General features: G+C 37.9%; 1 long non-coding RNA gene across 1 annotated transcript in view; it reads left to right on the plus strand.

Moving 5' to 3' along the window:
• Window positions 1-26678, plus strand: part of LOC140620014 (uncharacterized) — a 150825-nt gene that overhangs the window by 69182 nt on the left and 54965 nt on the right. The gene's annotated exons all lie outside the window — the stretch shown is intronic.

Raw genomic sequence — 26678 nt, forward strand, 5'->3', positions numbered from 1 at the left:
GTCTTAAATAACTACTTTTTGTTTGACATCTTCTACTACTTCAGTAGTATTCCAATTAAGAGAAAGTAACCAGGCCAAGTCTAGCTTTCTCAGAATATCAGTTAAAATAGAATAAATGAGCAGTAGAAAGGGATCCCATCACATATTTCTCCTTATAGCACAGATAGACTCAATTCAACAAAAATTAGCATCTATTAGCATTCTATTAGAATGCTTACTATGTGCCAGACCCTGTGCTAGGTTCATCCAAGAGAAGTCAATGGGAGCAAGACATACCTCGTGGTCTTCAGGGCATGGCAAAAATGTAATTAAGTCAAGGATGTTGAAAAGAAGAGATTATCCTATATTATCTAGGAAGGTCCTAAATGGAACCACATGTATCTTGAAATGATGGTCATATACAGGAGAAAGCAGATAGAGAAGACAATGTCAAGATGAAATAGAAAGAGATGTAGCCACAAGCCAAAGCATCCTGATGGGCACCCATCAGGCAAGACAGGCGTTCTCCTCAGAGCCCCAAAAGGGAGTTTGGTCATGATGACACCTTCATTTGAGCTCAACGAAACAGACTTCTGACTCAAGCTTCCAGAACTGCCAGAGAATAATTTTTTTAAGCTACCCAGTTGTAGTCAATTGTTACAGTAATGACCTGGAACTCATAGAAGCTTCTGTTCCAACTTGAAGAGTAAATATCTAGCTACCTTGTTGAAATCTACTGATTCAAAAAACAAACAAAACAAACAAACAACTCCCCCCACCCTCGTGGTGACTGAAACAGTCAATACAAGGTTCCAAGGATTAGTTACATAATAGACTCTTAACTCCAAAACCATGGACCAGAGTGCTTTCCATGGACATCCAATGCCCACCTGGAGAAATGGTCTAGAGCCTGAAGCCTCTCCCACATACAAGCAATAATTTGTAATGACTTATTTAACCTTTCTAACCCACAGTTTCTCACCTGTATAGTAAAGGTAATAATAGTTTCTATTGCAAGAATTAAACAAATTAATGTATATAAAACACTTAGTCATGTAATGGTTCCATATGTGTTAGATGTTTTATTCTTTCCTAATATTGTTATTTTTATTATTTTTCATTCCTCTTAGCTTAGCTTTTAGAGCAAATGTCTTCCAAGGAATCAGCTCCTATTTCCAGGGAGCTATACCTATTGATAAATTTGTATGGTTAAATATGTAACAATTAACAAAATTGTATTGTGTCTATCTTTAAAAGGGCAGTTAATACTGCAGTATGGATGCTCACTGAGAGCAGATGGAAGACAGATGTTAGACAGGTGTGAGGATATGGCAAAAAACTTTGCACAATTTGTTACCTTCATTTTCAGTTTGTGGAAAATGTACTTCCAAATTGGAAATTGTCTCAATCAGAGATAGATATAAAAACATATTCAAGGATACTTTATAATTTTTATTTCACTTTATTCTTCTTTTCCCCTAGATATATGGTGGTATGATTGACATATACTATCATATTAGTTTAAGATGTGGTGTAATATAAAGATTTGATGAAAGTGCTAACTGAAAAATGATCACCACAATAAATTCTGTTAACATCCATCATTCAAGGATACTTTAAGTGATATAAAAAGCTACATAGAGGGATCCCTGGGTGGCGCAGCGGTTTGGCGCCTGCCTTTGGCCCAGGGCGCGATCCTGGAGACCCGGGATCGAATCCCACGTCGGGCTCCTGGTGCATGGAGCCTGCTTCTCCCTCTGCCTGTGTCTCTGCCTCTCTCTCTCTCTCTCTGTGTGACTATCATAAATAAATAAAAAATTAAAAAAAAAAAAGCTACATAGAGGGTAGGCCAACTAGGATATATCTTCCATGTCCTTGACCAGTAGTTTGTATATGAAGAGGATTTGGTCAAGAAACAAATTCTGTTATTCACTCAATCATTCAATACATTATATAAATTGATCTTACACTATATAAATCTAATCCCCAAACTTTGTAGAGTTCCTAGAATATGGTCTTATGTCTTTTCTTTGAACATCTTTGACTCTAAAATACTTATCTCCTCAGGCATGATTTATTTCTGCCCAGTTAATGTAATCTCCATGATGTGGTCACTTTCCTTCAGGGTCACCTGATCATCATAATTATGATTATAGCAGTAATTCTGATCATAATTCCCTCCACATAAATTAAGGATATAAGTGCCAAGAGGCAACCAAAAATTTATCACACATTCTGCTACTTCTAAGTGATACCTGAGTGGAGTCTCCTAGTACTTATTTGTTTTATCTATGCCAAATATGTAACTAGTATTAAGAAAGCACATCCATCCTGCTTGTGAGATGGGAGATTCTAGAAGTTAAAATTTATACCTTCCAAGAATCTTTGGTATATCCCTTCTAAATAACACTTGTCTGTTCTCTCCAGTAAGGAGTACTCAAATATCACACATTATGTTGTCTCCTCAAAATAATGGATCTCCATTAGGGATGTGCCTTCTGGATTGTTACGTGGGAACAGATAGAGGACTCTGACATTTACCAGTTCATGAGCTAGGAAAATTTGCTCCTCTCATCTTCACTTCCCTCATCTTTAAAATGTTAATTATGATGCTTCTTTGATTTCTTCCAAAAACTACTGAGGATGAAATGTGATGATAATATATGTAAGAGATGTTTGAATATAAAAAGCTCTACCAGCATAATCTGCTGCTATTTTTTCCTTATTAAGTATTTCCAGATTGTACCCAAGCATCATACTTAAGTCTCAATGACACCTAACTAGTATATTGAATTCTATGTTTATCACCTATACTTTGTACATGGTCTAACGATATCTGAGCTCAATGAATAATCAGTGTAACCTTCTTTCTTTTTATTTTCACTTTTGATTTACTAAAACTTCCTCTGCTATGATTGTTTTGCTGCATCATTTATTTTAATTCACACAGATTTTCTGCACATTTGTAACTCTCAACAAGATTATAGCTATCTTGATCCAGTGCAAATTCCTGCCAGATTCTGTTTGACATGCATAAGTCCAATATGCATATTGTTTATAAAGTATGGTCTGTGCCCTTTAGAAACATTAAGCCAAATGGAAAAACAAGAGGACCCCTCATCCCCTGCCGCCTGCCCTGCCTTAATTTTTAAAACATTTTTCCCAGCATTAAGGTTTCTAAAGGATATTCTGTTCCTGGCTTTGCCCAAAAAGATGGTTAGCCAATCCCATGAATGAGACCTATCATAGAAGGTGAAACTTCAGATGTCATGCCTGTCAGCATTCTACAACAATCTCCAACAAGGCCACATCCTAGGGTCTTCATCTCATTTTTCAAATAAATTTTATTTTTTAGATGTTTTATGTTCACAGAAAAATTAAGTAGAAGTTAGAGATATTTCCTATATATATCCTGCCCCCAAAAGGCACAACATCTTCTATTATCAACATCGCCATCAGAGCAGTACATTTGTTGCAACTAATGAACCCACACTGACACATCCTTGTCATCCAGAGTCCATACTTTACATTAAGGTTTTCACTCTTTTGGTGTTGTACACTTTGTGGGTTTGGACAAAAATATTAATGAAGAGCAGGGAACAAAGAGTGTCAAATATCAATTTTCAATTAATCTTCCCTGAATGCTTCCAAACTACCTTCCTGTTCAAACCATTAAAAAACCTTGAAAATGAAAACAAAAGCACTATTCACATTTATTTCTGATTTATGTAGAAATATCTAATTGATAGCACATAAGATTCTAAAAAGATTGTGCTTATAGGTAGCCATACATATCCACATTTCACTTTAAATTGAAGGAATGATTCTTGTAGTAAAAGGAAGATTTCCATGATAAACTAAAAAAGAGTGACACTCATTTCACTACATGGAAAATGTAATTTTCATTGTGTTCCTTTCCAAAAGTTTGAAGCTGTGAATTAAATAATAAATGAAAAGCCTGTCATTTGTAATTTATTCAGATACAATTCAGCTATGAAGTCACTTATTTATGCTACAGTAACTTCCAACTTGAGGAAAACATAGCAATTTTAGTTAATTGATTATAGCTAATTACTATAGTACTTTGAAAAATAGATTTTCATTTCTTTATCTCAGATTATTTTTGCTTTTCAAATTTTATTAGCTTCTTGGGAAGATTTATCTCATGAAATTATATCACTTGAGTATCATTTACATAATTGTCATTACTGATAATTACTTATTTGAGAATGAATTAATTTTGAGAATGAATGCATGAACAATGTATATATACTATATTTTCTAACTCTCTATATTGGTCAAATATATTAAGCATTTTGCCAAATAATAATTTTAATCAGTAAAGAAACTATACTTTTTTTCTCCAGTGGAATAAGAGAGTCTGGTCATGTGTGCTGAAAATTCAGATGCTTTTGAAGAATGAATAAAAGTGAATTTCCATTTATTTTTAAAACAAAGCAACACATGTTTTCTCATTGAGTTTTCTTAGCACATTGCTTCTTGATAGAGAAAACTGGAAATAAACTCTTGTGAAATTATTTTAATTATTTATGATCTCCTAAATCCTATAAATGCTCTTGGATTAAAGATATGGAGGAATCACCCTAAGAATGGAAATGTCCAATGGAGCTGAAATAATGTATTTTATTAATATTCATAGTCTTTCTACTCTCGTCCTGCAAAATTATTTAATCTATATCTGGATTATTTCTGGATTACATGTTAAATAAAATACATTTGGCCAATCAATATTGAGTGACAAATCCCAAGGCACTAATAATGCAAAATACAACCAAAAGAGAATTCTGCCAAGTTAGTTCAGTGTGCAACCGGAGTCTGAAACGCATACAAATGAGTGTTTCTACAACCATATCAAAGTCAGAGCTTACAAATTTAGTAAAGCTCTGTGGCCTGAGCTCATGGTTGTCTATAGACTACTAGCCAAAACTTCCAAGGTTGCAGATGATCAGCCCAAATTCATATTTAATCAAAAATGCAGGTTGGTTTGTAGGACCTTGGAAAAGGATTTTAGGCTCTTCTATGATGAACTACAGCAAAGTCATAAGATGTGGGAACTGGTTATGAAGAATTAAGTCTGTTCAAATTGAGATAAGTGGGACCTAAAACCTACTCATTGGGGACAGCTGCCACCATGCCCCCAGGGACCATCAATATTTGGACCCACAAATATTGGGTTTGCCCCAGAAACGGAGCTAGAAAGAGGAAAGTGATGTGGATAAACAGAGATCAAAATAACCTTCCAGGTGATCTACTTGAGTAGTTTAGATTTTTTTATGAGTCTGGTAGATTATTATCTGACTTTGTTTCATAGATTATGGTGTAACAGGGTAGTAGAGTGCTTTTCTTTGATTTTGTAGAGGCAGGTTCAATTTCTACTTTTCTGGATATTAGAGGAACCTCTGTTTTTTACTCTATATTTCTTCCATTTGTGGTGTAATATATGTCTCTAGGTAAAAGAGAGAACATTTCGAGTAATAAGTACATAATTTGAGGATAATGGAAATATGGATATGACATTAGAAGCATTGTTTTAATGGACCTTTCAACATGTGACATAGGACCTAAAGGATATGCTCAATGGGATGTCAAACAATGACAGGCTTGGATAGAGGCATGTGTACATACCTCTAGTCAGGGAATTCGACCATATCTTTGATTATCTATACATCTGTGTGTTTCTTTTTTATCATCTGCCACTATAAAAAACCTAGAAATGGAGTTCAATCTGATCTATGGAAAGATGGAGCTGAAGACAGGCACCTTGATAAAAAAAGAGAAAAGAATATCTTTTATCTTCCATTAGATTTAGAGAAATCTGAGAAAGTCTATCCACACAGTCAACAGAAGAAAATGAGTATTAATATAAATTGTGCCCAACTATTAAGCTAAAAGAAATAATGACCAAAGATCAAACAGTATATATCTCAGCTACATAGAATCATATAGGAAATCCAATAAAAAAATAAGCCAGTTGTTTTTATACTGTCAAGAAAACTAATTATTAAGGAAGAGACACAAATATGATCAGATTTAAAAAAATTTTTAAATACTCTTTTCTGAAATTTTTTTTTGTGGAACCCAGAAACTCAGCACAGCTTTATATAACTTAAGCATGTTATCCTAATACATGTTTTATGGCAAAACACTTTAGATGGAAAGGAAGTTTGTCCTCAAGATACCTTCTTCATTTATAACTTTCTCAATTTTTTGTCCTTCCTCTTATGGACAGTCTGAGTGGTTGATATTTTTCTTCTCAACCCAAACCTCTTTGTTTAGATTTCTGTATCATTATAGTCTTCTATTGGAGAGAACTGGAGTCAACTGGAGTCACCACATGATTACACAATGTTTATCACCAAAGTGAAGGGGAAAGGGGGATAAAATAGTGTGTGAATTTCAGGATTATGGTAAGAGCAAAGAAAGTGTGAGACACTTTTTTTAATGTTCCTCTGTACCCTTCTCCAGCAAACTCTGATTGCCCTGCAAATATACCTCTGGAACTTCTTTAAGCTATAGAAATAATCCTATAAAAATAATGTATAGAATAATTTTGATTATACAGTAGGGCTGCAGTAGAAGCCCTATACAGATGTGTGTAACCTTTTAAAACATTACAGATGATAGTGACATGAAACTGTAGTCATGATTTGTGATGGGATCATATATGCCTAACAATATATCTAGTTCTTGACCTAATCAAGTTGTCCAGTATATTACTAAACCCCCTCAATTACATCAAACACACTTTCCAAAGCAAGCTATCCCACTTTACACAGTTCACAGTCCAAGAAATTCTTCCAAACTCAGTGTCACAACAACGTCCAGCAATTGGTCCCATGTTTTTCCATCCAAGCTATCTAAAACAAGTCCAATTCCTTCACTTAAGATGGTCTTTCGAATTTTTCAAGTAGATGTTTTTCTGAAACACCCATTTATTTCTAGGCTCAATGCTTTCATCTCCTTAACCTTTTCCTATATGAAAACATTTCTAATCTATTTCATCAGCTCTGCTTTTGCTCTCTGAACACATTACAGCTTGTCTATATCTGCTCTTAAAAGGCACCCTTCGAAGAGATGAAGTCCTTCATATGAAATCCTCCCAGAACCTGCAAGATCAAAACTAGTTTTCTCTCAATCTGGATGCTATGCTTCAATAAATGTATTTCAAAATTTTACTTGTACTACTCATTGTGGCATCCATGTCATATAGAAATAGCTCACATTTAACTTGCATAATCTAAAATTCCTAAACTGACCAACCACTTTCCACGAATTTATACTTATTGTCAACTTTTGGCCCTAAGAAAAAGATGTTCCATTTGTCACTAGAAATATCTATCATATTAGAGTTGATCTACTGTTACCACACAGCACCCTTTTGGATCGTGCTTCTCTCATCCTTTGTAGTCACAACTCCTCTCTGCTTCTGGACCATCTCTGTATTCATTCACATCACTGATGAAAGTGCTCAAGAGGAGCGAGACATAGATCAAGCTCTGGCATCAACAACAGGGATTGTCCTCCAAACACTGACATGAGTTCATTCTTTGTGAGGTTTTTAAAATGTATACTAAACCTCTTCCAGATCTAGATATAACCACAAGTTTACCTCTTTGTTTTAACTCTAGTTGTTGTTGTTTGCTTTTTTAAAAAAATTTCCACATCAACTTTAAAGGGAATTGACAATTTCTGACATTTGTTCGGCTAACAATACAGATAATCTCAGAAAATAAAATGATTATCTGTAGAAGTTTGCAAACAACATTATTCTATCTTTTAAAACAAATTCCAATATAAAATGGACTGTAGTCTGAAATCACATCATGATATTAGCACAGAATACTAACATCACTACTAACAACATTTTGTTAAAATGTTACAAAAGGAATAAGTAAAATATAACTATACTTCAATAACTGTCCCAACTTCGTATTGATCCTTCCTTGATTTTCTAAATATATTTATGCAAGTCTATTGCTCTTACCACTATCTCAAGCTGCTATATAATGTGTTGGAACTTAATTACATGAGTCCTTGCTTCTGCCATCCTGAAATGTTCAGACTCTATCCACTGAAACAATAGAAGGTTTTTATAGAGAGCAATGATATAATTGGATGCATATTTTTAAAAAAAAATAGCTGGAAATCCTGTAGTGCATTAATTTAAGTAGAAAAATACAGGCAAGTCATTTCATACTCTTCCCCTTCACACACACACACACAAAACCTTTTAAACAATTGACGGAGTTATTCACTAATTCAACAAATGTTTGCTGAATACCCATTCAGATACATTACAAAGTGGTTTTCTTCAACGAAAGTCCTGGTATTTAATGATAGTTCAGCTATCTTTTTAGAAAGAATAAAGATAAACTTGTTATTTTTGGTAACAAATCAACAAATTTTTATTGTGCTCCTAACATGGTGCCACATAATCTAAAGGACTAAATATAAACCATATTCAACAAAAATGATGAAGACTTAAATGAAAGCAGAGACCATAAAATTGAGAAGGAAAATGTGCATAAGGAACTCTCTTCAGCATCATGAAATGCACAAATGATGACAAAAGTTTGGAACCAGAAACTTGATGCTGGAATTTGAGTCTACTGCTCTACCTGGAATACTTTGGATGAGCAACTAATTTCAGACTCACATGTATCAAAATGAAAGGATAGGACTAGTATACTTATAGGCTATAAAGTCTGTGACTTTATCTTAATTAAGATCACACTGTCTCATATAAAAAAAATTCAAAGAATTGGAGAATCGACTTCAGTTCACATTAGAAGAAAAGTTGTCATTTTGTTAGTATTCAGCTACAATTTTCAAATATCCTTGTAACCTTGCTTATAACAAGGAGCTAAAGTAAGCTAGAGGTGCTGCATGCAGAATTTATGCAAAACTTCACATGTATTTTAAATAAATCAGAGGTAATTTTCCAACATAATTTGAAGTCTTAATGAGAAGAGGTAATTTTATTCATGAAATTTCCTCTAATTCTGGTTATAAACTACACAAACAATTAAGGATATATGCATAGCATTTGCTATTTATGGCACTATTTTGATTGGCCTTTCATTGAAATCCCAGTTTTTTCTCAAATCCAGAAGGACAGTCCATGTTAAAAGAGCTATTGTTCCTTCATAATTACTCAGCTGCTTTTTCTATAGTATTGCCTCTATGTAATATGGCTTAACAATTAAAAAAATTTAAATAGAAACAGCAAACAAACACAGGTGAGGAATTATTAAATATTAAACCTATTGATTTGTAGCTTGTAAGTGCAATTGTATAACAAATTAATATTTCCATTTAACACAGAGGTATCGCTAATTATTTTTAAAGTGTTGTTTCAACAAAAAATAATGTTCTTCCCTTTAAGAGCCAAGAGATCATCATTACCCTACAGCAACACTAAGTAATGTCACAGTTAATGTGCTCCTCTATCTTGGAAAATGGTAACCAACTCAGTAAACTCAACACATGAGAGAGGAGGTGTAAAATAAGGGGAGGGTTAGGGTTAGCCAAACTATGGAAGGAGTCTTGGTGTCCATCGAAAGATGAAAGGATAAAGAAGATGTGGTCTGTATATACAACAGAATATTACTCAGCCATTAGAAACAATGAATACCCACCATTTGCTTCAACGTGGATGGAACTGGAGGGTATTATGTTGAGTGAAGGCAATCGGAGAAGGACAAACATTATTTGGTTTCATTCATTTGGGGAATATAAGAAATAGTGAAAGGGATTATAGGGGAAAGGAGAGAAAGTGAGTGGGAAATATCAGAGAGGGAGACAGAACATGAGAGACTCCTAACTCTGGGAAATGAACAAGGGGTAGTAGAACAGGAGGTGGGAGGGGGATTGGGTGACTGGGTGACAGGCACTGAGGGGGGCACTGGACAGGATGAGCACTGGGTGTTATACTGTATGTTGGCAAATCGAACTCCAGTAAAAAAATATATTAGATAAATAAATAAATAAATAAATTTCAAAATTATTGTTTAGACCTGCAGTTTACTTACATTTTATTTATATATGTATATATATGTATACTTTTATTCAAGTTTGATTTATCAACATTTTAAATGAAAAAATACATGAGGATTTTAAAATGTTTTCTTTGTGACTTACTTTTGGTTTAATTTAAATTGCACACATACATATTTTATACACTTTGAATCCTTTGAAAAAAAAAAAAGAAAAGAAAAGAAAAAAAAGGGGAGGGAGTCAAAAGCAACACATTGTGGATAGGGGTACATGAGGACCTGAAGCCAGATTAGGAAACTATCTTCTGATAATTTGTATGGAGAAGTTACAAGAAATAATAGTTTTGGTTTTTTCTCTGTAAAACTAGTTTGTGTTCCATTTAGGATGGTATGTAAGGTAATTTGTCAAAGAACCCTCTTTCAGATAGGAAGAATGAAGAATGGCCTTCATTTTCAGTTTGCTTGCAAATTTGTGAAACACATAAAACAAGACCTGCTTTACGTGGGGGTGGGAAGTTAAGAATTACCAGAACTTGCAATTTTAGCTTGTAACCATTTGAAGGCTGAATAAGTCTAAATATGACTTATAATGAAGAAGAACCCTCTAGCCAATTAAGTACTGTGTATGAAAATAACTAGATTCACAATGAGTACATACTAACTTATAGTTTTTAATGTTCTCTATTTTTGGGGCATAGTTTTAAAAGAATTCAGGACAGTCAGCTCTGGATCTTTAAGCCCAAATCCTTGGTAAAATGAAGACAATGTGAAAGGACTCGTCATTGGTTAGGTTCTGTGTGGCTGCTATAGAAGAGCATATAGAAATATATGTACTGTGGAACCAAGACAAAAGCTTAGCAGCCAAACAGATGCCCAAAGAAACTCACTGAAGCACTAAGAAAAGGTCAACAGTCTGTATCAAATACCACAGAGGAGAGAATTGTATTTAACATTTTTCAAATTTTACTCCACTAGAATACAAAAGATGGTTCTGATCACTTGTAGGAATCAGTCCTCGTGGTTATAGCCATGGGAAGGAGAGTCCCCTACCAGTTCTGACCCAAAGGTGACCGCATGCAAATGACCTGTGGTGGAGCTCAAATATTACCTGGATGCCTTCTGAACCCAGACATCAGTGAGAGAATGAATGGAAGCCACCATCTCTAATAGATCATGTAGCTTTATCCAAGTGTCTAGAGAGGTAGAGAGTCTTCCCCAGAAATACTTTATCATGTAGAAAAAGGTCAAACAAATCTCCATGGAGTACGGATTTGATTTGAAGAGTTAGAAAGCAAACCACAGAAAGAGAAAGAGAGAGAGAGAGAGAGAGATGTTGGCAATCATGGCAGTGTCCCTACCCTTCTTGGCCCCTGGTCTCCCCTCATTTTCATCCAGTATCTGGAACTGGCATGGACTTTGGTGCCAAATGGATATTGGCTTAAATCCCTGCTACAGTGTTTATTAGGGATGTAGTTCAATTCACTCTCAGAGCTTCATTTCCCTCATCTGTAACATTGGCATAATCTAGAACCATACCAGGTAATATATGAAAGTACCTAGCATGAAGCCTAGTATATAGAAGCATTTGGCTTCTACATACTGATGCTACAATTCCTACCTTATTTGTCCCTGAAGTTCAGATTTGGTTGCTTGGATATGGATCTCTCCTGTATTTAAAACTTTGCTTTCTTGAATGAACTTTGATTAAATATAAGTCTCTTCTGTGCTTAAAATTCAGTTTTTCCCAATGAAACTTCAGTCATCAGGGTTTGCTTGTGTTTGTTTTGTAAGTAATCTTTGCTCAAGGAACCAAACCCTGACCCTAGCCATGTAGCTAGTATCTTTAATAAAATACTAAAACTCAAAAAGAAATTTAAAAGTTTAAGTTATGCAAAAATCATCCAAGGCAGCTCAGCCTTCAGTGAAATTTCAGATCTCTGAATGCATTTGACAGGCTTTGTCTCAGTTCCATATAAGTTTTGGGGGCTTAAACACAAAAACAAGGAGGCTTCACTTGTTTTGATATCTTTTAACTGAGACTCTGTAGCATTTCCTATCTTTCTCCTTGTGGTTTTACTCCCACTTTATGGGAATGACTTCACATTTCATAGCCCTCTAGGGATATTCCCTCTTGAACACTTCACCAAAGGTTCCAGTGTTCTGCCAGCAGATAGAGATTAGTGTTGTAGTTATGATTTCTGTAGAAGAGTTATCTGAGACTCAGATAAGTTTTGTACTCATTAAAATAACGAAGTGTGATAAACATAAACCACATTACTGAACATGATATTGAAAAGATAATGTCTAGTTATAATCTTTTCACTAAAACTTTTTTTAAGATTTCATTTATTTATTCATGAGACACAGAGAGAGAGAGGCAGAGACATAGGCAGAGGGAGAAGAGGCTCCCTCTGGGGAGCCTGATGAGGGACTTGATCACGGGACCCCAGGATCATGCCCTGAGCTGATGACAGACACTCATCCACTTAGCCACCCAGGTGCCCCATCTTTTCACTAATACTTAATTGTTCTAATTTTTATTCCAACCCTATAGTATTTATGTAAATACATTACTAGAATTTTTAAAAAATATATATGACTCCCACTTGAGAGGGAAGGTAAAAGATAAATAAAAGCACATTTAATGAAAAGAAGCAGGGTATCTCTGCTCAAGGTAAATAACCTGGTATCTCCTGGTATACCAGGCTAGCAAGGGACTAACAAGGTACAAGATAAGAAAACACAGCTCTTCGCAGGTGAGCACCCACATCTCATGCCCTGAGGCTCTAACTCAGGACTCTAATCTTGGGCAAGTGTCTCCTTCCCAGCCTCTCATTCCTTGCCCCACTGTTATGTGGGGTACTGATGAGGATAGAGCCACCTACTCCACTTATCTCTCCAGCTGCCTCAACACAAATTCCCTCCACTCATCCTTCAGCAGACATCCCTCCCATGTAGGGGTTTGGTGACATGTGTTGGATGCTCAGCTTGCAAAGTTGCAATTTACTCCAATCCTCCCACCAGCGTTCAGTTCAAGACCAACATTTTCTTCCTGATGCAAAATGCTCCATTCACATAAGAGATTTCCATTTAGTGCCTGTGCTGTGGCCCATAATAACCCCCAGTGAAGATTAACACAGATAGGAGAGACCAGAATTTGCTTATGTTATCAATTTGCACTTTCTGGGATATTGGTACTGAACATGGGGCATGATCTTAGGCCATTTGTCAACTAAATGTCCTCAGAAGCCCGGAGCTCACCAAGCAAAAGAAAGAAAGCAGAACCCCTCCCAAGACAAGTGTCTCCAAGTGAAAAGTACAAGTGGTAGGGATAAGAAGGGAAAGGGTTTTCTCCTTCTTTAATCTTTGCTCATGCTGTTCATTTGGGGGCTAGGGCATGGGGGAAATGACTCCAAAGTACCAGAGTTCTCAGGGAAACATGACAATGATAAAATCTCACAAGATTGTCCAAGCTAACAGGCATTTGTTTTCTGCAACTCCAGCATCTCTAAGTCCTATGGCTACTGGAAGCAGCCCTGTAACAGATGCCAAAGAATAGAGTCAAGGGCTAGCCTGGCACAGATCTTGGTGTGTCCCATCTCAGCCTTGGACTTAAGGGCCCTCAGTGCCACCCCCAGCATCTCAGAGTCAGAAAAACATTTATCATCTGACCTCACTTCTCCATGCTTCCTCGCCTAGCATTTCCATGATGTCCCTGCAGCCAACAACTCCTCAAATCTGCTTCCAACAGGCCAATTGTCCAGGGCAGGAGCAACCACTGCAGCTGTCACACTTCACAGTTGAGAGTGTGGGGGAGGTCACACGTTTTTTTAAAAAAATGAGATCAGTCAACTTTACTTGGACACATTGTAGTGCTCCTGCTCCCTTGAACTTGGGGTGCACTCTGTGATCCAACAGGATGCTATATGGCACCCCATTCCTCCCCGAACTCCATCCTTTAACCCACATCCCCTTTTCTGCTATAACCCATGGTACTCATGAAGCTCCAGAAACCAGCAGATGCCTTCATCACAGGAAGAAATTTTTAACAAAGAATACATTTAAAAAATCAAATCACTTCTTTGAAGTTATTTGAAGATTTAGGAGCTAGCTACACGTTCAAGAATTCCCTGTTGTTATCCATACATTTTTCTTCTGGTTGAAATCACAGCATAAGAAATGCACTTTGTCATAAAGTATTCTGGTATGTTTTCGTATTCTGGGAGCTATTATTTACCCAGCAGAGACATGTCATTGCTGTAAAATCTTCACCTATGCCCTTATTTATATTGATTTGGGAATGTTCCTCTTGATCATTAGCACTTGCAGAAATGTGAAAGGCTCTTACTTCTCACAAAGCGACACCCATCACGACACACCGTGAAATATTAGATTAGCTCAGGAAGATGTGCTCTTTTCCTAGACTTGCTGATGAGCATCATCCCATTTCTACAGGAGCTTGCAAATTGAGATTATGATTGCACACACTTGCGCCTGCCCAGCCTTGTGCTGCCGGTACTGGTGCTTGGCCCTCTAATGCTGCCATTCCTTCCCCAAAACACCACTCACTCTGCTGGCCTGGAAAATAGCAGCTACTCTGTGCACTTAGTATTTAGTAAATATTAAAAGGCCTATATCTGGGCAGGCTTTTTTCTCTGTGCTTCTTTTTATAAATGACAATGTTTTGCTGTTATATTTAGACTTTACCAGAAGGACATGCATAATGGTATTAAATATTCAAATAAACCACAACCTATTTTTTTAAGTCTGAGGAAGATTTCTCAGATTCTAGCAATAAGAGTACATATCTTTTGATGTTTAATTTTTTTTAATTTTATTTATTTTTATTTATGATAGGCACACAGTGAGAGAGAGAGAGAGAGAGAGAGAGGCAGAGACACAGGCAGAGGGAGAAGCAGGCTCCACGCACTGGGAGCCTGACATGGGATTTGATCCCAGATCTCCAGGATCTCCCGCCCTGGGCCAAACGCAGGCGCTAAACCGCTGTGCCACCCAGGGATCCCTCTTTTGATGTTTAATTGTTAAAAGAAAAAGGAGAAGGAGGAGGAGGGGGAGCAAGGGAAGGGGGAGGAGGAGAGGGAGAAGAACAACAGCAACAAGAAGAAGAAGAAGAAGAGGAGGAGCAGGAAGGAGGGAAAGGGGGAGCGACAGGGTGGGGGAGGAGAGGAGGAGAGTGGAGGAGGAGGGGGAGAGGGGAGGGGGAGAGGGGAGGGGGAGGAGAGGGATTGTAATGGGGATAAAAATTGGATAATTGAGGAAATATCCTAAAGAGCACTGTCTGGGCAGCCTGGGTGGCTCAGCGGTTTAGCGCCACCTTCAGCCCAGGGTATGATCCTGGAGACCCAGGATCGACTCCCACGTCAGGCTCCGCGCATGGAGCCTGTTTCTCCCTCTGCCTGTGTCTCTGCCTTTCTCTGTGTGTGTGTGTGTCATGAATAAATAAATTTAAAAAAATTTTAAGAAGAGCACTGTCTAATAATGTACGAATAATAATTTAGGAGTCTTGACTACTAAAGGTAGATTTCCTTTAGAAGAAATCACAACAAAAGAATTGGTATATAGCTTGGTCTGGCTTCCTCTGAACGCAAAAGCTGAAATAAGGACTCTAGGACAAGTGGTTTACTTAGAAGGTGATCAGGGACTGAGAAGCAGAATGAGGAAGGAGGAAAGCCCCCAGAGGGTGCAGGAACAGGTGCTACCATGGGCAATGAAGGCTGTCTTTCCGGGGGCCTCAGAAATGCATCTCATAACTATCTCTTCAAAAGAAAGAAGGCCTTGGGGCACCTGGGTGGCTCAGCGGTTCATCTCTGGCTCAGAGCATGATCCGGGGGGCCTGGAATTGAGTCCTGCACTGAGCTCCCTGCGAAGAGCCTGCTTCTCCCTCTGCTTGTGTCTCTGCCTCTCTCTGTGTGTGTCTCTCATAAACAAATAAATAAAATCTTAAAAATAAAAAAGAAGAGAGGCCAGGGCATTTATCTATCAATTCATATCCACTCTGAATCAGAAGTGTCACACCCTGCTGGGGCCAAGTTCCCACAGCTTTCAGGGGACCCTTCAGGCAGAGACGCAGAGAAATAAGACTGTCAGGTTCCTGGAGGCTTGCCCACACAGCTACAGCTGGAATGGAGGAGGGCGGAGGGGTCACATCTGGGGCCCAAAGCACCTGCTTCAGCAGCGTCACATTTGCGCCACACTAGATTCAGATCCTGGCAGCAATATGCCCTCCTGAACTCTTCCCTGATGCCACCTCACCATCCCTCCCCAGCCCCTCACTTTCTAGAATCTTCTTCACATACCTATCTCCTTTTTAGATAGAAATTATATTATAGGTTAACTGGGAAGAATCGCTATATTGGCATTCTTTGTTTTTAGGAATATTCTATCCCTACATTTATTCAAGTCTTTTTTTTATTATTATTATAAATGTAAAATAATTGCCTCAGGACCCACAGCAGTGCCTGATACACGGAGGGCCCACCACACATTGCTGTTTAAGGAATTAATGTTAGTGTGTTTCACGCACTAGATTATACTTTCATCCTAAGGCCCTTGATTTCTACTCCTAGGGGAATATGTGATGCTTCTATAGGAAATGTTAAAATCTTTTTAACTCCAGAGATAAGATGACCTTTCTGTTAAAAAAAAGTCTACTATAATATTATATGGTTATATAAATATTATATAGAGCTTCAAATAATACTATGTGGGTATAAAAATCTATCTCTTCTGCAGAGGACACTGTTAGTTGATAAGGCATAGAGGGGAGAGTGTGAGACCCCAACAAGACAAATGTGCCCCTACTGGACCCCGGACAGAGTGACTCTCAGAGGGGTGACATCTCACCACCCTCCTATGAACTGGTACAGCAGGAAGGCAGCTTCCGGCAGAGCATGTCCAAGAGAAGCAAAGGTTTTCATACTAATTAATTGATAAATCACAATTCAGTGAAAAACAGTTGCTCTGCCTGCTCAAAACAAAAGGAAATTTCTGGAATCCCAGTGCCCTGGTGAGGCAAGGGCCTGGTGCTCCTGCAATGAGACAGAGGAGGTAGGCAGGTAAAGGATCCCTGGGCCTAGAAGAAGCATTCAGACCTGCATGTGGCCAACAGAAATCCAATTTAAGCCATTATTTTTTCTCAAAAGAGACCAAAAAAACAAAAAACAAAAAAAGCACCCCACATGAAAACAACAGAATCAGAAAAATCCTACAATCGATACATGAAAAGTAAGAGTGACTCAGGAGAGCAGTCAGGAGCAGGACAAATGAAATAAAGTCCTCACCATGGCACTCCGTAATTACTTGTAATCTGAGCTTCCTACATCCGGTCAGGTCTTCCCAAAGAGGAGACTCTGCCACCAGCTCAAGGACCATGTCTTTGGTTTCTTTGTACTTTCCTAAATCCAGCCTGATTGCACCCCTGAGTGGCCTCACCCCCTCACTGCAACCTCCACCCAGTAATTGGGGATTCCCAGTCTCTGCGCACAAGCTCAGGTAGCCAGGACCCAGCTGTTCACGGCCACCCAGAGCATCCTCCTCAGGCCTCACAAAATTGATGCTCTTGGTTAGATGTCTACGACAGCCATTAGCTTGCCCTGAAATCCTCTACCTATGCCACGTGTCCTCTGGTGGCCTCAGGCTTCCTGTCTGTCAGGATGTCCCTGAGCTCACACCACTGAAGCTCCCTGAAAGCAGCTGGAGAAACACCTCCCCCTGGGATTGGATTGAGGAGCCTCACCACCAAATCTCCCAAGAGTATTACCTAAGAAGTTGGGCTACCCTTCAAAAGGCCAATACACAAGAGAGGATTTTTTTTATTAGAGAGGAATGTGAGCTTTATTCAGGAGGCCAGCAACCTGGGGAGAAGGCAGACTGGGAGATTTCTGCTGGGCCCAGAGATTTTTAGAGGGGTTTAATCTATGAAGGGAATGTAATGGTCTGTGACATTTCTTGATTATGTGCAGACTCGATGGTGCCAGCTAGAAAGTTATCTTAGTGCTCAGGGGTTATGCAAGAAGTGTCAGTTCCTTGGTGCCCAAGGTGGATTGTACAAAAAGGTCTGGTTCTTTTGGTACCTAGGGTTTGTGCAAGAGTACTCTGTTTTTTCTGCAAAATAGGGCAAGGTCTAGAAATGTACAAAGGGAGGTCAGTAAAGTCATTTGTGTGACCTTAAAAAAGAAAAACATTTTGCTAAAAGATTGCTGGGCTAAAAAAAAAAAAAAAAAAAGATTGCTGGGCTAATCAGAAAGTTGAGGTGGCTTTAAACAGACTCGTAGGCCCCTGTGGCCTGGAAAAGTTCTGGACCTTCATTCCCCAAGGACAGTGGTCTGCAAATCTCAAAGAAAGTAAGATAGTTCTATTATAAACGAAGGGCCTTAGGTCAACAAGTAAGGAGTGTGCAAACCTGAAACAAGTTAACCCTTAAGACTGGCTGGAGTGCTATTACAAGAGCAGCAGGGGACCTCTGTGGACTTTTGCATCCACTCCCTTCCAGTGCCATCCTCATGGTCCTATCCTCCTCCTGCCTCCACCTTGCTGCTTACCAACTCCATTCTTATTTGTGATTTTTGTAAAAGTCTCACAACAATACCGTGAACTTGATGCTAATCCCATTTTATAGGTGAGGAATCTTATAGTGGAGTAGTGGAGGTTCAGAATGGTTGTAAATTGCCCAAGCATATGCAATGTTTCCACACCTGCCTGATGGGACTGCAGACCCCCCCCGCGCCCCCCCCCCCCCCCCCCCCCCCCGCCATTGATGCCTGATGCCGTAGGGAGTGACAGGGACTGTGTCCTTGACTCATGCCTGGGTTTCAGGCCTGGATCCAGAGTTTAAGGGGAACGCCTCTAGGCAAGGTATGAATCTCAAACAGTTCCTCTAGAGGTAAAACGAAGATAATATTTACTTTAAATAGTATCTACTTTAAGGGATGAAATAAGATGATACCACTAAAGTGTCTAGAACATAGAGTAAGAATTCAGTAAGAATTCAGTTGATGTTAGCTGTTGGTACTGTCATTAGTATTTTTAAATCATCTGTTCCACTCCCAGCTCCTCTCTGCTTTAACTGTGGTTCCCAGCGCTGCCTGGTCACCTTTGAGTCTCTATTTGGACAGATGCAATGCCTCAGAGATCATGTGTAATCGATAAATCTCCATTGACCGAGTCGGTGCTTGGCCCTCTAGCACATGTAAAGATGCGGCTGCGTAAGTGCCACTTGTGTGGCACTGCTCCTCCCTGTAAGTACAACTAACCCTGGAAATGATTCAACAGGCAACAGTAAAAAAGACTAAAAGATCAAAGAGGAAATCAGCCAAGTTAGGGGGATCAACCACTTCGGGAGTTTCTCTTTGTTCTCCCATATGCCCTCAGGACTTGGTGGCAGACTGTCTGCAGCCCAGAACCACTGCCAGTGGAAGAAGAAAGAGGGAAAGAGAAGAAGAAAAGGAAGGAAGGAAGGAAGGAAGGAAGGAAGGAAGGAAGGAAGGAAGGAAAAGAAAGAGAGAGAAAGAGAAAAAAAAGAAAGAAGAAAGAAAGAAAAAGAAAGAAAGAAAGAAAGAAAGAAAGAAAGAAAGAAAGAAAGAAAGAAAGAGGGAAGAGAGAGAAAGGGAGGGAGGAGCAGAAAGGGGAAGAAAGAAGGAAAGATGGAAAGACAAAAACTACAGACCAATATCTCTCATAAACTTAGAAGCAATAATCCTTAACACAATTTCAGCAAGTTGAATCTGACAATGCTAAAAAGAATGATATGCCACAATCAAGAAGGTTTTTATTCCAGGTATGCAAGAACGCTTCAATATTCAAAAATCAATCAATGTAATTCACCATATCAATATGGTAGGGAAGAAAAATCATATGATCATACCAATTAACACAGAAAAATTCGACGAAATTCGAAATTCATTCATGATAAAAACTCTCAGAAAAATAGAAGAGAAATTTCACAGCCTTATAAACAACATCCACAAAACAACCTATAGCTAACATCATACTTAATAGTAAAAGATATAATGCTTTTTCTCTAACATCTGGAACAAAGCAGGATGTCTGCTGTCACCACTCTTACCCAACATTATACTGGAAATTCTAGCCACTTCATTATGGCAAGGGAAACAAAGAAAAAAACACATGAATTGAAAAAAGAAGAAATAAGTTGTCTTTTTGTATATGACATAATTAGCTTCACAGAAAATCCTAGGCAATCTAAAAAATAACTCCTAAAATTAATAAATAAATTCAATAGTCATGGTATATAATATCACCCCACAAAAATCAATTCTATTTCTATATAATGACAATGAACAAGTGAAAACAAATAAAAATACAGTACCATTTATATTTGCTTCAAAGAAAAATGAAATACTTAGATGTAAGTTTTTAAAATTGTGTACAGGATCTGTATGCTGAGAACTATAAAATGCTGATAAAAAATTAAAGAAGCCCTAAATATTTGGAAAGATATGCTATGTCCAGGGACTGGAAGGCTCAATGTTGTGAGGATGTTAAGTCTTCCCAAATTGATCTACAGATTTAATGCAACTCCTATCAAAATATCAGCTAGGTGTTTTATAGACATAAACAAGCTTAATCTACAATTTATAGGGAAAGGAGGAAGCCTTAGAATAGCTAAAATAAATTTTAAAAAGATGAATAAAGTGGAAGGACTCACTCTTTAAAAAAAAAAAAAGATTTATTTATTTTTATTTGTAGGGAGGGGCAGAGGGAAAGGAAGAGGAAGAGAATCTTAAACAGACTCCGCACTCACCATGGAGCCCAAGGCAGGGCTCAATCTCACAACCCTGGCCCTGAAATCATGACCTGAGCTGAAATCAAGAGTCAGAGGCTTAGCCAACTGAGCCACCCAGGTACCCCAAGAATCACACTTTTTGATGTTGAGGCACACTATATAGTTACAGAAATCAAGACAATGTGGTGATAGTGAAGAGTTAGACACATAGGCCAATGGAACAGAATAGAGAATTCAGAAAGCGATCCATGCAAGTATGTCCAATTGTTTTTTGACCATGGACCGAAAGCAATTCATTGGAAGAAGTATAGCCTTTACAATGAGTGCTGCTACAGCATATGACATCATAGGCAGCAAAAAGTATATAAAAAGAACCTTTACCTAAATTTCACATCTTATGTACAAAATAGCTCAAAATGGATCATAGGTTCAAATGTGAAACATGAAACTATAAAACTTCTAGAAAAGAACATAAGTGAAAAATTTTAGGACTTAAGACTAAGGAAAGAATTTTTCAATTTGCCACCAAATATACAATCCATAAAGGAAAATTTGGTAAGTTAGATCTCACCAAAATTTAAAACTTTTGCTCTGTAAGAGATCCTATTAAGAGGATGAAAAGACAGATAACAGCCTGAGAGAAAATATTTGCAAATCACAGTTCCAAAAAAAAGGACTGGTATCTAGAAGATATAAAGAACTCTCAAAGTTCAAAATTAAGAAAACAAATAATCCATTAGAAAGTAGATCAAAGACTAAAAAAGATATACAGATGGCACCTGGGTGGTGCAGTCTGTGGGTGTCCAACTCTTGATTTAAGCTCAGGTTGTGATCTCGGGGTCATGAGATTGGGCCATGTGTCAAGCTCCACACCTAGGGAAGAGTCTGCTTGAGATTCTCTCTCCCTCTCCCTCCACCCCTCCTGCTAGTGCTCTCTCTCTCTCTAAAATAATAAATAATTATTTTAAAAATTTATAGAATAATATAATTTAAAGGCAGAAGACACATTAGTGGTTGCCAAAGATTGGGAATGGAGGGGAGAGAAGGGGCCAAGTATGCAATAAAAGGGAAAAATGGAGGGTTTTTATTTTTAAAAGATTTTATTTATTTATTTATTTATTTGAGAGAATAAGCAAGAGAGACAGAGAGCATGAACAGAGGGAGGGGTAGAGGGAGAGGGAGAAGCAGACTCCCCAAAGAGCAGGGAGCCTGATGCATGGCTCAATCAGTGAAGCACAAAGCCCTTCTAGCGGTACCTATTTGGCTCAATTGATAAAGTGTCTGCCTTCAACTCAGGTCATGATCCCAGAGTTCTGGGTTTGAGACTAGTGAGACAAGTAAAGTCTAAAAAACTCAATGGATTGTGCTGAGGTGAATTTCAATGTCTTGATAATGTTCTCTAGTTACACAAGATGCTAATATTGGGAGAGGCTGGATAAAGTATGCATAGGACCCTAGTATCTTCCTTTGAGTTTTCCTGTGAATTTTTTTTAAGTGAAGCTGTGGGCCTCAATGGAATGTGAGAACTGGTACAATGAGTTTTATGCACTTAATTTCTGGATAATGTTGCTGAAACCAAGTGTTACTTAGCATTATTACCTAATGAAAAGCACTTGAAATAAAAGGGAAATATGTTTTAAAATTTATTTTTAAAGATTTGACAAGGGAAGTGAGAAGTTTCTAAATTTAAAATTAAATGAAAATGCACCTAGGCATTTGGGAAAATATGCCAGTTAGCTAATGTTGTTATATAATTAATATTGGTCTGAATAGCCTAACCCTTAAAGAAACTCCAAATATTAGCTGTTGTCCCAAAAGGATGAACTATTTTTGATGTTTTTAGAACCTGTCGTTATCAAATTCCAAATGACTGCACAGAACAACCAAGTTGTTATTGCACATTTGAGTGGACAGGGAGTCATCCTAGTCGCCTACTGTGAAATAATTTTCTTTCCTTATTGTCCTCACATGGCTTCATTTCCAGAAGATATATCAACATTGCACCTCTGGGAGTACAATTCATAAAATTCTCAGTAGAGGATTTTTTTTTTTTAAACAAAACAGTATCTTGTGGTGAAAGAAAATAAGTAGTAATAATATCTTTTCCCCACAGTAAGTAAGGGCTAAGTAAAGGGGGAAAAAGAAAGACAAAGATTTAGAAATTTCTTCATTCAATAAGAAACTGTCAAGCAAAGAGGGAATTGGAGGTTAAAAAGATGAATACAATTCTCTGCCCTCAAGGAAGATTACTCTTTTTTAGAAAAATTTTCTAGTTCACCTATGTAGACACAAACCATTCCTAAGTGCAGAAGATAGGATCTGTCCTACAGGTAAATCAAAATATACTGATGAACGGTGAAGAACACAACCTAACTCCAACTGCCCAGTCATGGTAACTGGAGAAAGTACAAGGTTCAATGTACAAGTACAATGAAAAAAAAAATTCTTTATTTGGTCATATCACTTTGATATTTTTCAACCTTTCCTCTGAAGAACAAGACTTGAACCTATGATCTTTCGGAAGATAAATAACTTCACATTTGCCCCTATTATCCTATGAGGAGAAACTATTACAAAGGAGAAAGAAGAGTTCCGAGCTCCAACCACCTCAAAATTATAACTGGCAACAATCAACAATGGCTTGCAAAAAAAACAACAGATGGTTGAAGTGTTATCCACTAGGAACATGGGAATGGCTATGAGGGTCTCTCCTTCTGAAGGCAAGAGCAGGTCTGTGATATATTGATGACTTTAACTTATGTGCCCCAGTAAAATAAAAAGCTATCCTCTTCTTGCGTTTTAACCACGCCGAAGACCTTTTGACTTCCTCTCTTTAATTTACCTTCAGTGAATTTCCATTTTCACAAAAATCCAGGATTGGGGAAAACACTGTCTAAATACTAAATAACTTCTTTTTATCATCGATGGGGTTAGAGATAGGAGGCTATCCCAGTCAGTGCTGTGGACTGAATTGTGTTCCCCCTCCCACAATTCACATATTGAAATTCTAACTCTCAATGTGACTGTATTTGGAAACAGGGCTTTTGAGAAGTAATTAAAGTGAAATGAAATCATAAGGATGGAGTCTTAATCCAAAGGGTCAGTGGCCTTACAAGAAGGAAAAGAGATTGATGTCTCTTTCTCTAAAGCAAGCACAAAAGAGGAGTCATGTAAGTTTACAGCAAGAAGGCGACCACCTACCAACCAAGAGAAGAGAATCTTTCTTTTTTGTAGCTTGATCTTGACTTTCCTACCTCTAGAACTGTAAGAAATAAATGTCTATTGTTTAAGCCATGCAGAGAATGGTATTTTGTTTTGGCAGCTCTAGCAGAATTACACAGGAAATTTCCATGGTGTCTAGCTTGAAATAAAGAATGCCTCACTGGAGGGGCGCCTGGGTGGCTCAGCCAGTTAAGCGACCATCTCTTGATTTCAGCTCAGGTAATGACCTCATAGTCCTGGGATTGAGCCCCACATTAGGCTCCTTGCTCAGCATGGAGTTGGCTTGTCCGTCTCCCTCTGCTCTTCCTCTCACTCACTCACTTGCTCTCCCTCTCAAATAAATAAATAAAATCTTAAAAAAAAAAAAAAGAATGCCTTACTGGAGATGACATAGATATATAGATACTTAGGTTGTCAAGATGTGGGTGTTGAAATAAGCCCAGAAAGAAAATGATGCCTAATAAGTCAACAAAGATTTTCAAAGGGCTAACAGCAGGTGTTAAATGCTAGGGTGTGGTCTTAAGGAGATAGGAGCAAAATTAGTGGATTATTAGCCTCTTATAAGTGGTGGTGGCTCGAGCCAAGTGGCTGAAGCAAGAGGACAACCTGAGTATAATGGGCTAGAATTAGGTTGACCAACTTCCTCACGTGCCATTTTCTGGGATGTGTAGACTCAAGAAATTCTGGTGTCACTAGGTAAAGACCCGTTATGGATATCTTCCTTTTTCTTTGGATAGTAAGGCTCTAGACCCTCTTTTTTATCCCTAAACTTTGTGGTGAAGCCAATACTAGAACTGATATGGATGATGGTAAGTTATCAGCATTTCTTCTTCTCTTGCTGGTCTCTCTTTTTATGTGCCGTGCCAAGGACTGGGCAGATGTGTATAGTAGGGTTTTGGTTGCCAAGGCACAGGTGAAAGCAGTCAAACATGGATGGATAAAATTTGTAGAAACTTCTCTAAGACCCATATGTGATCAACCTAGCTGGGAATAGTAGACAAGTGGATATGAATACGGAAGGTTATAAAGAACTCTTTCCAGAACCAGAATATAAATTGAAGTCAGAAGTCAGGTGACCAGGAAAGGTGTAATTACTTGATAGACAAGTAATTGGTGCCTGAGACAAATGAGGACTGGTGTAGGTAAGATGTTGCCATCTTGGCAAGAGTGTTGCTCCCACAAAAATGGTGTTGTGAACTCCTGTTCTGATGTAATACTAAAGCATAATAGGTTGGACACAGATATGGTTGTTCAAACCCATAGGGTTTTTCCATAGCCTAAGTCAAATGACACACAAGTAGGTGTCATTCTCCTTCAGACTATGTTTATGTTATCTGTCTGGACTTGGTGATATTGGGGCACTAACACTGAGCTTGATGACAGGATTCCCCAGACGAGCTGACAGGGCTGATTAAGCAGAACTCTTAAGTGTCATACAGTGGTTGAGAGCTTGGATGCTGGAATCACATAGATTTTGGTTTTAATATCTGTTCTGCTACATACTCATTAACTGACCTTAAGCAAGTGAATTAAACTGAGTTCTGGTCCTCTCATCACAATCGTAATAATATCTGTCTCTGAAAGTTTGGAGAGGCCTAATAAGATAGTGCTTACAAAGCCTCTTCTGACAATGTCAGATACAGAAGCACTAATAAACGTTTTATCCTCAGAATCTAGATCAGTTAAAGAACAAAACCATTTACCTGGTCAGCATTTAACCAATTTCTTTATCCTGCAAAGATATTTCCTCCTCTTTTTTCTTAACCCCAAATACCAGAGAAAAAAAAGCATGTGAAATCTTAGCTAGAGTAATCTAGTTTTGATTTTGAGTTCAATACAGAAGTTGATATTCAAAGGGATTTTTTTTTTGTTCTAAAATAGCAAAGTAAGCTCCTTTTTAATTAGGTTTGTTGTTCTGCTTTTTTATCAGTCACTTTTCATTTCCCCCTTCCCTCCTGGAAAGTTATACTAAGTCATTTATCTGAGAACATTGCTGATTTCCATTAACGATCCATATAGGGAATGTAGGACACGTAAAGAGATTTTTATGATGCATATCAGCCTCTTTACTCTGATATAAAGTTTCATTATTTTATTTTTAACTGTGCATTTTAAAGTATAAACCTCTCCGTTTATGTGAATACAAGAGTTAAATCTACACAAGTGACAGTTCCTCTGCTGGATTTTAGTTAGAATGATAAATATCACTTCCTGACTACAGCAATCTGTTTTCGGTATACCCTCTTCAAAATGCTTGGCTTGTTTGCCTTCAAAATGCTTGGTTTTGTTTGTCAAAAAAAATTGACCAGGGCAAAAAATCTTGTGATTGTGTGGCATCGAAGTAGTTTCTGTGAGTGGAACATCAATGAAGGGCTTAGATATTAGTTCAGAGAGGCTCGGTTATACTGACCAATCTAGGACCAATCCTCTAGTCAAACAAGAATGAAGGATCAAGGATATCACAAACAAAATGGCTTTCCCTTAGAGAGAAAACATTCTCCATCAAATAACTCAATAATACAGGTGAAACAAATGGGGAAAGAAACGAAGCTAAACAAGTATAATTTGCAACAAGAATATCTTTATCATCATCAAAATTATATATAAATACTATTTGCAATTTTGGGAAGTTGTTTACATCCTAAGTGTGCAGGAAATGGTGGTCTTCTGGGTCAATATGATTGCTTTCTTTTTGT

This window comes from Canis lupus, chromosome 28 (assembly GCF_048164855.1).
Source record: "Canis lupus baileyi chromosome 28, mCanLup2.hap1, whole genome shotgun sequence".
In the NCBI taxonomy this organism is placed as follows: Eukaryota; Metazoa; Chordata; class Mammalia; order Carnivora; family Canidae; genus Canis; species Canis lupus.